Genomic DNA, 15,782 nt, shown 5'->3' with positions numbered 1-15,782 from the left:
TTTCTTGGCTCTTCTTTGAAAACGGGCCACAAATTATCTATATGTTGCCATGCCGTTGTGTCTGTAGGGATCCTCCATTTTCCATCACTTGAACAATGACTAGCATGCCATGATATGAGCTTTCCAATAGACTTACACTTGAATATAAGTTTTATACGTGGAACAATCGGAAAATGTCGCAAAACCTTACGAGACACATCCATTGACTTCATCTCCACTTCGTATCTTTATTCACCATAAATAGAACACTCTCATGCGAACTCATGAATCCCATGAAATAAGACACAATCATTGACACTGTAAATGCCCCGAACAACGTAGTATGCTTAACAATTATGATATTTGCTTGTTTTCGAGATTTAATAGAAAAGAGAATGAACACTTAAAGCTGAAAATGAAAATTACTCACAAAATTACAGCCATAAAAATGTAAAAGTAATGGAGACAAGATTGAGGGTTGAAGATGGGCAACCCCCCCCGAAGGAATGTATTTCTGCTCAACCCAAGTCCCTTAGGGAAGAGCTCAGTTACAATCAACCTGAGAGTGAGAAGAAGTAATTCTCACTCTCACAAGATCATGCAAAGATGTACAAACACACATGCATTATCTATTATGCAATGATAAGAACTGATTTCTTTACAGTATGAGAGAAGAAAAAGGGGAATTCAGCCTTTCTCCATCGTTGATCAGCAGTACAGGGATAGAGCTTGCTTCTTGTAGCTAAAATGGAAGAAAGAGCTCAAGAAGGAGGTGTTGTAATGAATTTACAGGCTTGCTGTCTTGTAAAACAACAGTGATAGAAGAGGGAATATGGAGGAATTTGATAATGGAGAAGTGGGGGATGATGATGGGGATGGATGGGGCCAGTTTCTGGCTATCTGTGGGTGCTGTACATGAGTTTACAGCAAAGAAAAATGATGCTCAATGAAGAAAAACGAGCTCTTATTTATAGGAGAGAGGAGAGCTAGTACAAAAGGGGAAAGTGGAGTAGCACAAGACAAGTGTCCAACCACATGTCATGAGATGTGACAAGTGGTGGGACACTTGGAAACTTGTGTGACAAGTGTCTTGACACTTGTCTCTTCTTTATGGCCTTCCTTTTTGGGTTGAATACTGTCAAGAATAGAAACAACCAAATTTAGTAAGCACAGTCAGAGTACAGAACTTACTATTTTTAGAATGACATCCCTATTTTTTAGGACTAGCATTTTTAGGCTAATTCGAGGCTCCTAAAATTTAGGGACCTCCTAAAATTTAGGGATCTCCTAGAATTTAGGGACCCCCCCAATATGGGTATCATATGAAAGCTTTTTACGTGTACATCGCAAAAATGGTATCCAAATCTTCATGTGACTTTCCTATGCAAAGAAATGTGCATTTCAAGCTTTCAGCCCACACATGCACATTATACAAGCATTTCATGATCATGCCATCTTGTTGATTGTAACTGTCTGTTCTGGTGGATCTCGCCCACACTTCAAGGCATCAATCCTTTCTGTGTGCGAGTCTAACCCTGATATGCGTGAGTTCTAGTCACAGGCGCCCAATCGGGTCATATAGGTGGAAGTGTGAACTATCTTTTCTCTAACCCACCGTGTGGGTCCACCATAACCTGTGACCACTCATCAGTGGCCAGCTCCAATGCACTTTTCTTTATATCTAATTAGTGCAAAGGAAATAAATTTAATAAATCATTATATAGATAAATTAATGAAAAAGGATACAAATTCTGTTTCTATAGAGTTGTGACAGCCCTCTGGCTTTTATTCAGCTGTCCTCAGCTGAAAATCTTCTTGATATTGCTGTAGAATATCTGGGTAATCCTTCATGAATTTTTCATCTACCCACTGTGCATCTGTTGTGGGTAGATTCTTGAATTTTAGCAAGAATTTTCGTGTCACAAGGCCACTTCTCGTGGTTCGATCCTTGAGAAACAAAATCTTTTCAGGTTCCAAGAGTTACTCTGTTTCTTCAACTTCTGGGGGATCTTCAGTAATGGGTTCCTTTGGTTCTTGTCCTATGTAAGGTTTTAGCAAACTTACATGAAAAGCATTGTGTATTTTCCAATGAGCAGGAAGCTCAAGTCGATAAGAAACTTCATTTATTTTCTCAATCACCCTGAAGGGTTCAAAGTATCTACTGGAGAGCTTTGGAAAAGATGAATTTTGACCAGAACCTTGTTTGAGCCTGCTTTTATCAAACTTTAGCAAGACATATTGACCTTTTTCAAAAGCCAAAGGTCTTCTTCGTTTATCTGCTTGCTTCTTTTGTCGCTCTTGCGCAACTTTGATAGTGGCTCGAACTTGATCCATTGTTGTTTTTAAATCTAAAGCAAACTCATCGGCATCAAAAATCTTATCTTTAGTGCGAATAATTGGAGAAGGAATCACTTTACCCTGTACTATTTCATTTGGAGCTTTCCCTGTGGATGAGTGCACTGTATTGTTGTAAGCAAACTCCAATAATGGAAGATATTTCTCCCATTGTGACTTATGTTCACTAACATAAGCTTTCAACATATCCAAAAGAGTGAGATTCATCACCTCTGTTTGGCCGTCAGTTTGAGGATGAAAAGCTGAGGAGAACTTTAAAGTGGTTCCCAAATTCTCAAATAAAGCACGCCAAAAGTTACTTGTGAATTTGGAGTCTCTATCTGAAATGATCTCAGAAGGCATACCATGTAATCTGAAGATATGTTGAATGAAAAGTCTTGCAACTTGTGCGGATGTCAATGTTTTATGCTGAATCTATCAATTATGACCCAAATCATATCATGACCTTGAGGTGTTCTTGGAATACCTGAGATGAAATCCATTGTGATAGATTCCCATGGATCTTTGGGCACTGGAAGAGGTTGCAACAATCCTGGAATCTTCTGCCTATCATATTTGGATTTTTGGCATACCAGACAAGCCTCAATGAAGTTATGTGTATCTTTTCGTAATGTTGGCCAATAAAAGTAGCGCTCAATTGCACTTAGAGTGGCTGCTCTCCCTCTATGCCCTGCATAAGGGGGTTCATGACTTTCTTTAAGCACCTTTTGTCGAACAGGAAGAGTGACACAAAGACGATTGTTCATGAGAAGGTAACCGTCTTTGATGGAATAATCTGGATGAGAACCTCCTTGCTGTAAATTTGACCAAACTGCTGCAAAATCAGTATCTTCATCATAAGTATTCTTCATCGTTTGAAAATCTTCATGATGAGCCACTGTAATAGTTGCAATGCGAGGCACTCTAGAAAGTGCATCAGCGACTACATTTTGTTTCCCTGGAGTGTACATAATTTGAAAATGAAACATAGACAAGAAATTTTCCCATCTTGCATGTTTCTCCTGCAAATGCTTTTGAGTCTTGAAATACTTCAAGCTTTGATGATCGGTTTTAATAAGGAATTCATTGCCTAAAAGATAATGTTTCCATATCTTTAAAGCATGAACCACTGCTAAGAGCTCATTTTCATAAATGTCATACCTTTTCTCCACATCATTTAGACGGCGGCTTTCAAAGGCTACGGCATGGCCTTCTTGATTTAGCACTGCACCAATACAATCACCACAAGCATCTGCTTCCACCACAAATGGTTTTACCAGATCTGGAATGATAAGAACAGGTCCAGAAGTAAGAGCTGTTTTCAGCCTTGTGAAGGCTGCCTTCTCTTTTTCCTTCCATTGGAAAGAGATCTTCTTCTTTGTAAGGTCATGAAGTGGAGAAGCCATATGTGCAAAATGCTTGATGAAGCGGCGGTAATAAGAACATAAGCCAAGAAACGATCGCACCTCATGTACATCACGAAGATGAGGCCATTCTTGGATTATCCTGATCTTTTCAGGATCCATCTGAATCCCTTCAAGAGAGATGACATGCCCAAGTTAATTTATTTTATGCATGAAAAATTCACTCTTTTTACCATTTACCAAGAGTTGATTTTGTTGTAGTAATTGTAGAACAATTTCCAAGTGTTGATGATGCTCCTCTTCATTCTTGGTAAAGACAAGAATATCATCAAAGAAAGTACCGACATATTGTCGATGCTCTCTAAAGATGCGCTCCATCATTCGATTAAAGGTGGCCGGTGCATTGGTTAATCCGAAAGGAACCACCAAGAATTCATAAAGACCGTATGAAGTGCGGAAAACAGTTTTGTGTACATCTTGTGGTATTACCCTAATTTGATGATAACCACTCTTTAGATCAATGCGGCTGAAAACCTTTGAGCCTCCTAGACGATCCAAAATGTCGTCAATTCTGGGAATAGGAAACCGATTCTTCACGGTGATTTTGTTGAGGGCTCGATAATCAATGCACATTCTGAATGTGCCATCTTTCTTTTGAACAAGAAGAACCGGTGAACAAAATGGTGAGCTACTTGGCCTAATTAGCCCACGATTGAGTAGGTCTTCGACTTGCTTTCTGATTTCTTCTTGTTGAGGACGGCTCACATGGTATGGTGCTATATTAGGAGGAGAGCTACCCGGGATAATATCAATATGATGGTCTTCTGGCCTTTCTGGGGGAAGCTGATAAGGAAGATCTTCCAAAAAACAATCTTTATACTTTTCCAAGAGCTGAAGTTGCTCTTGGTTTTCAGCATTCTTATTATCTTTTACATCAGTGACATAAAGCAAACAACATTGAACACAATCCTTAATTGCTCTAGAGACTTGCATATGGCTTACCATAGGTATGGTGTCTCCAGAAACTCCAGCTTGGATCTCATACTTCTTGCCTTTTTTGGTGAGTTCTACCTTCTTTTTCTGAGAGAAGATGGTTGAATCTACTCTATGATTCCAGGGCATGCCAAAAATCACATCGCAACCATCAAGGTCTCCGATACAGAAGGTATCTTCATCACTGTAGCCTTGAATTTGAAACTTGAGCTTGCCAATGTAGGGTATCACAGTCTTCACTATGTCACCTTTATCAGCATTTAAAGCTTGGCGAACTTGTGCCGGAGTGTCCATCTCTTCATTCTTTAATCCAAGCTCTTTAGCTAATTGCAAGGAAATAATATTTTCATTCGCCCCAAGATCTATCAAGAATAGTGCTTGCTTACCTTGCAACTGTCCCCAAGCTTTTAATAATTTGCGCGTCTCTGGAGTGTGAGTTGTGTTTGCAACTACATCACTGATAGCATTGATTTTCACTGGCGACTTAGGCTTGTTGTCAGAAACATTGCTTTGTCCCTTGTTTGGACATTGCTTCACTATGTGGCCTGTTTGTCCACATTTAAAGCACTTCCCTTCTTTCATGAAGCGTTGCTTTTCTTCTTCGGAAAATTGCTTTGCTTGTGGGTATAGGTTGGAGCGAAATTGAGGAGCATTAGGAGGTGCATAGGGCTTCATCTTCTTTTGATTTGATGGTGGCTGCTTTTGCCACTGTTTTTGTCCTTCATTTGGGACTGAATATTCCTCATCATCAGCTACTCTCTTCTTATCATTCTTTTGGAATGATTTGTTGCCATTATGCTCCATTTCCCATGTCTCAGCATGGTCAATGAGTTCCCTGAGACTAGAACAATGATAATGATTAAGAGCAGTACGAAGTTTAAAATGCAAACCTCCTTGAAACTTCCTAAGCTTTTCCGAACTGCTGATCTTCTTGAAATGTTGGACCTTCAAAAGTAGCTCCCGAAATCTCTTGGTATAGTCACCAAGTGACTCATTTTTCCTTTGCCAAAGCCGATCCCATTCCATTTTTACATCTCTTTTGAAATGAACAGGAAGAAATTGGCTTTGTATCAGGCGAACAAAGGACCGCCATGATTTTGGGGCAGCATGATCATATTCCAACCCCGTCCACCAAGTATGGGCTAAGTCGGTTAAATGTAAAGCTGCAAACTTAATCTTTTCTTTTTCTTTATACTTGTCACGACCATACAAAATTTGAAATTGACGAATAAACTTCAGAAGAAGATCAGGATTTCGGGAACCATCATACATACTGAACTTGATCTTCTTTTCAAGTTGAGATAGTGACTTAGTCTTCTTCTTCTTCTTATGCCTTCGTCCATGCTCGGATCTTGAGGTTGAAGATGATGAAGTGCTTGATGGGGATGAAGATGGAGACAAGGGTGAAGAATGTCGACGCCTTTGACGATGATGAGGTCTTCCACGAGAAGGGTGTGACTCTTCATTACTAGAAGAGGATCCATCAGAATAGGCGCCAGATGACTTTGAAGAAGAGGATGAGCTTCGACGCGATCTCTTTCTTTGTCTTGAAGTAGAATGGGACTGCCTCTTAGAAGTAGTTGGACTTCTTGATCGGCTCCTTTCATTGGTATGGCTTTGTCTTCTTGAAGTAGATGGGCTTCTTTCCTTGAATTCTTTGGGATTCTCAACTTTTTCTAGTTTGAGAAGTTGCTCACGAATTTGCTGATTCTCCTCTCTAAGACTTTCAATGGCTTGAAGGATAGCACTCGATTGATCCATTGAGACTAAAGAAAAAAAAATGCTCAAGCACTCAATGCAAGGGCTGAAAACAAACAAACTTATAGTTGTAAGCACTACCAGTGTTGGGGGTGAGGACCGAGCCAAAGCTCTGATACCACTGTAAACGCCCCGAACAACGTAGTATGCTTAACAATTATGATATTTGCTTGTTTTCGAGATTTAATAGAAAATAGAATGAACACTTAAAGCTGAAAATGAAAATTACTCACAAAATTACAGCCATAAAAATGTAAAAGTAATGGAGACAAGATTGAGGGTTGAAGATGGGCAACCCCCCCCGAAGGAATGTATTTCTGCTCAACCCAAGTCCCTTAGGGAAGAGCTCAGTTACAATCAACCTGAGAGTGAGAAGAAGTAATTCTCACTCTCACAAGATCATGCAAAGATGTACAAACACACATGCATTATCTATTATGCAATGATAAGAACTGATTTCTTTACAGTATGAGAGAAGAAAAAGGGGAATTCAGCCTTTCTCCATCATTGATCAGCAGTACAGGGATAGAGCTTGCTTCTTGTAGCTAAAATGGAAGAAAGAGCTCAAGAAGGAGGTGTTGTAATGAATTTACAGGCTTGTTGTCTTGTAAAACAACAGTGATAGAAGAGGGAATATGGAGGAATTTGATAATGGAGAAGTGGGGGATGATGATGGGGATGGATGGGGCCAGTTTCTGGCTATCTGTGGGTGCTGTACATGAGTTTACAGCAAAGAAAAATGATGCTCAATGAAGAAAAACGAGCTCTTATTTATAGGAGAGGGGAGAGCTAGTACAAAAGGGGAAAGTGGAGTAGCACAAGACAAGTGTCCAGCCACATGTCATGACATGTGACAAGTGGTGGGACACTTGGAAACTTGTGTGACAAGTGTCTTGACACTTGTCTCTTCTTTATGGCCTTCCTTTTTGGGTTGAATACTGTCAAGAATAGAAACAACCAAATTTAGTAAGCACAATCAGAGTACAGAACTTACTATTTTTAGAATGACATCCCTATTTTTTAGGACTAGCATTTTTAGGCTAATTCGAGGCTCCTAAAATTTAGGGACCTCCTAAAATTTAGGGATCTCCTAGAATTTAGGGACCCCCTCAATATGGGTATCATATGAAAGCTTTTTCCGTGTACATCGCAAAAATGGTATCCGAATCTTCATGTGACTTTCCTATGCAAAGAAATGTGCATTTCAAGCTTTCAGCCCACACATGCACATTATACAAGCATTTCATGATCATGCCATCTTGTTGATTGTAACTGTCTGTTCTGGTGGATCTAGCCCACACTTCAAGGCATCAATCCTTTCTGTGTGCGAGTGTAACCCTGATATGCGTGAGTTCTAGTCACAGGCGCCCAATCGGGTCATATAGGTGGAAGTGTGAACTATCTTTTCTCTAACCCACCGTGTGGGTCCACCATAACCTGTGACCACTCATCAGTGGCTAGCTCCAATGCACTTTTCTTTATATCTAATTAGTGCAAAGGAAATAAATTTAATAAATCATTATATAGATAAATTAATGAAAAAGGATACAAATTCTGTTTCTATAGAGTTGTGACAGACACATGCATGGATCTTGACATAATCGAGGTCTCCCAGAGATGTCAAGTAATGTCTTGCTTGCTCTCTCTTAGTTGGCAATTTGTTTCCTTTTGGAAGCATTTGTGATAATAACCTACATATATTTTTAAAAGTGAGTTAAAAAACCACCAACATATATTTCTATTTGATTTCAAAATAGAACAATTAATATTATGATTCATAAGCCAAACTGAATTGATACCTACTTCAATAACGCATCCAAACTGACATTACTCCATCCATAAATTGTTTGCAAGTTAAGTATCTCAAGGGACGCACGAAGAACGGAGTACGTACAACCTTCATACAACGGAGTAGATGATGCTACATATAGTGGATCATCTGGCTTCGTAGAGTGACCTTCTCCCTAAACCGGTTGCGAAAATAGATGGTGTACCATGTTCTCCAAAATCTCATCCTCTACGACTTGATGGGGCATTTCATGAGGGCTACTATCATGGTTGTCAATCTCTACTCTTCTTGAAGACTCTGCCTCCTCGCATCGACGTTTTGTAGTCTCTCGACGCCTGGGAGGGAGCATCTGAGGATGTGGCACCGCATCCTGCTTAACCACAAAAGGGAGTTTCATGTACGTTGATATATAATTCCCGTAACATAGACATGCAATCTTAGTGGTAAAAAAAAACAATGAATATCGGTGATTTTTCTCGATCTCATTCTCCATACAAGCTGAGGTGTGACATTGCAATTTGACGTGCTCGAAAAATACACCCTCGACAACGATTACACATGCATTTAAGTTTTCATCGTAGCCATGCATCTCGATTATGAATACGCAATGTTTCATCCTCACTTAAGAATGTGCTCATTGACTCATCAGCTTGCACCGCACTAGGTGATGACGATGTCGACATGATTAAACCTAATTCATGACAACATCAAAATATTTATCATTCATATGTTTACATAAGATCTCAATTTAAAATACACAAAAATTATCATAAATACATTAAAACTTATGATAAGAATTCACTATCAAAACTTATCTTAAAAACAAAAAATTGTGATAAATCCCAAATGCGCGTCTATATCCGCGTTTACCTACCCGTCTATATTAGCGTCTATGTTCACATCTATACTCGCGTCTATCTAAACAATAGATGCGCATATACATGCAAAAATAGACGCACACGTCAAAATTCAAACCATACTTAAATCATTTCTTTTCAAACTGCGCCTTTCCTTTCCTACATTTTTTGCGGTTCTGAAGCTTGAGTTTAGCCGACATGCAATCTCTTCATGCCTCACCTCTTCTTTCATTTCAAACACACAAGAAGGGAAAAAGGAAAGCCAAGGAGAGGAAGAAAGAGAGAACAAGAAAGAGAAGAACAAGAAGAAGCAGCAAGCAAGCATCAAGGGAGGGTAACTTACCAAGGAGAGGAAGAAGGAGAAGGAAGAAGCGCCACCACCCGCCACACCAAACACCCAAGGTGAGTCTCTCTCTTTCTCTCTCTCTCTCTCTCTCTCTCTCTCTCTCTCTCTCTTTCTCTCTCTTTCTCTCTCTCTCTCTCTCTCTCTCTTTGTTTCTCTCTTCCTCTCTCTGCTTTGTCTGTGTATTTAGGATTTGTGATTCCATTATGTATTGCATTTTGTAAATCATCAATGGCGGTCATCGGCCTAAAATCAGCTGACCGAGCGCGTCTAGTAGCGCGTCTACATCTCAGTGTAGACGCAGATATAGACGTGAAAAATGTTTCCTCTCATAGCATCTGAGGGAGTGTCTTAGTGCACGTCTGCTGGCGCGTGTGCTCTGCAGTATATAGGCGATGATACACGCACTGCACAGAAGGTTGACATGCAGTCTACACGCGATTATACACGCGCATTGACTTGGAATGCGCGTCTAACAGCGCGTTTGTGCTGCATCTTAGATGCGCAGATAGAAGCGCTGGACAGAAGGTTCACTCTGGAGCGTGTCTGAGGGCGCGCGCCGTCTAACCTGCAATTTAGACGTGGGGATATACGCGCCAGGTATATTTTTGCAATGATGAATGTGACCAATCCCATGTTTGTGTTTATCAGTTTTCTTGTTTAAGAGAAGCATTAGCACTTAAGTGTTATGCTCAATGTCTAAAGAAAGCTCTTTGAAAATATAGGTAATATATGATTTTTTGTATGCAAATAAATTTGTCTTTTTCCTGTGTTTTTTTGCAGATGTCGTATCTTGGTTCATCTAGCAATGACCCGAATGTGGATCGCATGAATGATACATTGGCCTCCTTTGGCAGGGGGGTCAATGCATTTTTTGGAGGTTTTCCTAGTAGGGAAGATTTCATAGGAGAGATGACCAGACACCTTGGCCGCTCTCCCACAGCGGACGAGGTGTTCAGTGTCATGTTTGGGACACCTCTGACATCTTTGCCTGGCACTACTTCCCAGACTCCACATGTAGGTACTCCACATGCAGGTAATCCATATGTAGGTACTCCATATGCAGGTACTCCACATGCTCCATGTGCATCGGTTGAAGCACAAGCATTTGCAAAAGCACGTGCATCTGCAGAAGCTCGTGCATCCAGCGAGGCAGAGGGTAGTCGACAGAGAGGGAGGAGGGAGAGTCGAGGGGGAGGACGAGGCTTGTGTGGGGGTTGCCTAGGAGGTGGCGAGCGATCACTCTCACCAGTAGATTACGTAGAGGAGGTTGTACGCCAGTACTATAGAGTTACAGATGTTGGTGGCATCTTTCATGATGATGAGGGAAGGGATTTAATGGCGTACATGAAGAGCATCGTTCATGCGACGTATAAAGATTGTTTCATTGCCTTCAAAATCAGAAAAGCGGCTTGTGGTAGGAGGTGTTGAGGGTAGTCCATAGGAGGTACCCAAATCCTGAGGATCAGCGATTCTCGGATGATTGGGGACGTACAAAAGTGAGGGATATGCTTCACAACAAAAGATCCCACCTCATGACACGGGTCAGGGACTCACTACGGAGGCTGGAGGAGGGGCGTGGAGCCTATAGCCAACCACCTATGTGCCATCCCATAGAGTGGAAGAAAGCCAAGAAGAAAGCAGCAGAGAAAGTGAAGAGTCACCAACACGCAGAGGCGCAACGGATCCAAATGGAAACAATGGGATCGTCGCATTACGAATCGGGTGGCAGAGAGTCGTGGGAGGTAGAGTTTGTAAGTATATTTTGATTTCTAGTTTTTTTAAATTTATATTTCTTTCAATTCTTTATATATTTTAGTCTAATATATTGTGACTCATAATTGTTTGTATATCTCTAAATGTTTTGCAGACTACCATCGTTGATAGAACACCTACTCCTAGAGAGGTAGGTTACCATCGAGGCCATAACCGCGCAGCGACATGGCTTCACTTTTATGAGGAGGGTCTCATCACTGAGGACCAATACAACCGGGCCATGAGGATTCGAGATCCAGAGGAGGTATGTTTTTTTTACTTTCCTATTAAAAGTATAGCTAATTATAACTTTTTCTTCACCTTGTCTATGTAAGAAACCCTGATCTTTTGTGTGTGTAGGCGAACCCGGATATGGAGCATAGCGAGGAGGGGGATAGCAATGCTAGTACCCATGGTGGTACTCGCGAAGATGTTTCCTCTTCAGATTCGTAGAGGAGCACCATACCTCATCATGAGGCATTCTTTTCTTGTATATGTATGATATCTCTTTGAGCCTACTGCTTGCGGCCACGCTTTAGGTCGTAAGCACTTAAACTTTCCTTATAAATGCTTTTGATATATAATGAATACAGGGACTTTTATTTTTAATTCTCGTGCCCGTAAGATACATTGGCTTTTTCCCAAATACACAATCTGATGTATGGGAGGGGGAAAAAAAAACCAAAGAGCATGTTGCAACCACATGCTCTCTGGTTTTTTTTTTCAGTTCTGTTTTGCGCATCTATCCACGCATCTAAATTGCAGATAATTCGCGTTTATACGCGCGTCTATAATACAGACTACACGCGCTTATACACGCGCTTCATAATTCAAATTTAGAAAAGAAATTAAATATCTTTAAAAAAAAGACATTTTTTGTTTTCCGTTCATGTCTACCAATGATTGTAAAAGCGCGTCTACCAGCGTGTCTATATGCGCGTGTATATGTGCGTCTATTGCGGGTCTATTTGTGCGTGTAAATTCATTGATACATGCGATTATAGACACGAAATGATAGACGCGTAAATAGACGGGCGGATAGACCCGCTCGTAAAAATTTCTCTATATTCAAAAATCGCGTCTAAATGTGCGTCTATGAGGCCTTTTTGTTGTAGTGTATAGATCAGAAGCATTTACATGGGAAGTTTAAGTGCTTGCGACCTAAAGCGTGGCCCCAAGCAGTAGGCTCAAAGATGGATCATACATATACAAGAAAACAAGGTCTCATGAGGAGGTATGGTGCTCCTCTACGAATGTGAAGAAGAAACATCTTCGCTAGTACCACCATGGCTACTAGTGTCGTTATCCCCCTCCTCGCTATGCTCCACATCCGGGTTCGCCTACACACACAAAAGATCAAGGTTGCTTATATAGACATGGTGGAGAAAAATTTATAATTAGCTATATTTTTAATAGGAAAGTAAGAAAAACGTACCTCCTTTGGCTATTGAATCCTCATGGCCCGGTTGTATTGGTCCTTAGTGATGAGACCCTCCTCATAGAAGTGAAGCCATGTGGCTGCGCGGTTATGGCCTCGATGGTAATCTACCTCTCTAGGAGTAGGTATCCTATCAACAATAGTAGTTTGCAAAACAATTATAATATATACAAACAATTATGAGTCACAATATATTAGAACAAATTATATAAAGAATTGAAAGAAATATAAATTTTAAAAAACTAAAAATCAAAATATACTTACAAACTCTACCTCCCACGACTCTCTGTCGCCCGATCCGTAATGCGACGATCCCATGGTTTCCATTTGGATCCGTCGCACCTCTGCGTGCTGGCGACTCTTCACTTTCTCTGCTGCTTTCTTCTTGGCTTTCTTCCACTCTATGCGGTGGCACGTAGCTGGTTGGCTATAGGCTCCACACCCCTCCTCCTGCCTCCGCAGTGAGTCCCTAGCGCGTGTCATGAGGTGGGATCTTTTGTTGTGAAGCATATCCCTCACTTTTGTGCTTCCCCAATCATCCGAGAATCACTGACCCTCAGGATTTGGATACCTCCTATGGACTGCCCTCAATACCTCCTGCCACAAGCCGCTTTTCTGATTTTTGAAGGCAATGAAACAATCTTTATACGTCGCATGCATGACGCTCCTCATGTATGCCATTACATCCCTTCTTTCATCATCATGGAAAATGCCACTAGCATTTGTAACTCTATAGTACTGGCGTACAAGCTCCTCTACGTGATCTACTGGTGAGGGTGATCGCTCGCCACCTCCTAGGCAACCCCCACACAACCCTCGTCCTCCCCCTCGACTCTCCCTCCTCCCTCTCTGTCGACTACCCTCTGCCTCGCTGGATGCACGTGCTTTTGCAGATGCTTGTGCTTCAACCGATGTACGTACAGGTGCTACACGTGGAGTACCTGCATATGGAGTACCTACATGTGGAGTTTCGGAAGTAGTACCAGGCAAAGATGTCACAGGCATTTCAAACATGACACTGAATACCTCGTCCGATGTGGGAGAGCAGCCAAGGTGTCTAGTCATCTCTCCCATGAAGTCTTCCCTACTAGGAAAACCTCCAAAAAATGCATTGACCCCCCTGCCAAACGAGGCCAATGTATCATTCATGCGATCCAAATCCAAGTCATTGCTAGATGAACCAGGATACGACATCTGTAAAAAACACACAGAAAAAAGAAAAATTTATTTGCATACAAAAAATCATATATTACCTACATTTTCAAAGAGCTTTCTTTAGATATTGAGCATAAAACTTAAGTGCTAATGCTTCTCATAAACAAGAAAACTGATAAATACAAACATGGGATTGGTCACATTCATCATTGCAAAAATATACTATTTTTTATCAGAGCTGGGAGAGCTGGCTCGTGTATAACCGCGTCTAAATTGCAAGTTAGACGCGCTCCCAAAGTCAACCTTCTGTTCAACGCGTCTATATTCGCATCTGAGATGCAGTATAGATACGCTGTCAGACGCAAATTCCAGGTCAATGTGCGCGTGCGTGTATCATCGCGTGTAGATTGACCTGCACACACGCCCTCAGATGTAATGAGAGGAAACATTTTTCGCGTCTATACCAGCGTCTACACTGAAATGTAGACGTGCTATCAGATGCACTCAGTTGGCTCAATTTAGCTCGACAACCGCCATTGATGATTTACAAAATGCAATACATAATGGAATCAGAAATCCTAAATACACAGACAGAGCAGAGAGAGAAAGAGAAACAAAGAGAGAGAGAGAGAGAAAGAGAGAGAGAGAGAGAGAGAGAGAGAGAGAGAGAAAGAGAGACTCACCTTGGGTGTTTCGTGTGGCAGGTGGTAGTGCTTCTTCCTTCTCCTTCTTCCTCTCCTTGGTAAGTTACCCTCCCTTGATGCTTGCTTGCTTGCTTTTGCTGCTTCTTCTTGTTCTTCTCTCTCTTGTTCTCTCTTTCTTCCTCTCCTTGGCTTTCCTTTTTCCCTTCTTGTGTGTTTGAAATGAAAAAAGAGGTGAGTCATGAGGAGGTGAGGCATGAAGAGACTAGGTGAGGCATGAAAAAACTGCATGTCGGCTAAACTCAAGCTTCAGAATCGCAAAAAACGCAGGAAAGGAAAGGTGCAATTTGAAAAGAAATAATTTAAGTATGGTTTGAATTTTGACGTGTGCGTCTATTTTTGCATGTATATGCGCGTCTATTGTTCAGGTAGATGCGAGTATAGACGTGAACATAGATGCAGAAATAGACGCTAATATGGACGCGTACGTAAACGCGGATATAGACACACATTTAGGCTTTATCATAATTTTTTGTTTTTAAGATAAGTTTTGATAGTGAATTCTTATCATAAGTTTTCATGTATCTATGATGATTTTTGTGTATTTAAAATTGAGATCTTAGAATAATTAGTACGCTAGCTTTAAGTTTTTATGTAAACATATGAATGACAAATATTTTGATGTTGTCATGAATTAGGTTTAATCATGTCGTCGTCATCACCTAGTGCGGTGCATGCTGATGAGTCAACGAGCACATCCTCAAGTGAGAATGAAACATTGCGTCTTCATAATCGAGATGCATGGCTACGACGAAAAATTAAATGCATGTGTGATCGTTGTTGAGGGTGTATTTTTGGAGCATGTCGAATTGCAATGTCACACCTCACCTTGTATAGAGAATGGGACCAAGAAAAATCACCGATATTCATTGTTTTATTTTTCCACTAAGATTTCTAGTCTATGTTACAGGAATTATATATCAAGGTACATGAAACTCCCTTTTATGGTTAAGCAGGATGCGGTGCCACATCCTTAGATGCTCCCTCCCGGGCGTCGAGAGGTTGCAAAACGTAGACGCGAGGAGGCAGAGTCTTCAAGAAGAGTAGAGACTGACGACCATGATAGTAGCCCTCATGAAATGCCCCATCAAGTCGTAGAGGATGAGATTTTGAACAACATGGTACACCATCTATTTTCGCAACCGGTTCAGGGAGAAGGTCACTCTACGAAGCCAGATGATCCATTATATGTAGCATCATCTACTCCGTTGTATGAAGGTTGTACGTACTCCGTTTTTTGTGCATCCCTCGAGATACGTAACTTGCAAACAATTTATGGATGGAGTAATGTCAGTTTGGATGCGTTATTGAAGTAG

The sequence above is a fragment of the Lygodium microphyllum genome, chromosome 22 (assembly GCF_053477565.2).
Source record: "Lygodium microphyllum isolate KBCC chromosome 22, Lygodium_microphyllum_v1.1.10, whole genome shotgun sequence".
NCBI classification, from domain to species: domain Eukaryota; kingdom Viridiplantae; phylum Streptophyta; class Polypodiopsida; order Schizaeales; family Lygodiaceae; genus Lygodium; species Lygodium microphyllum.
This window is presented reverse-complemented; position numbering follows the sequence as displayed.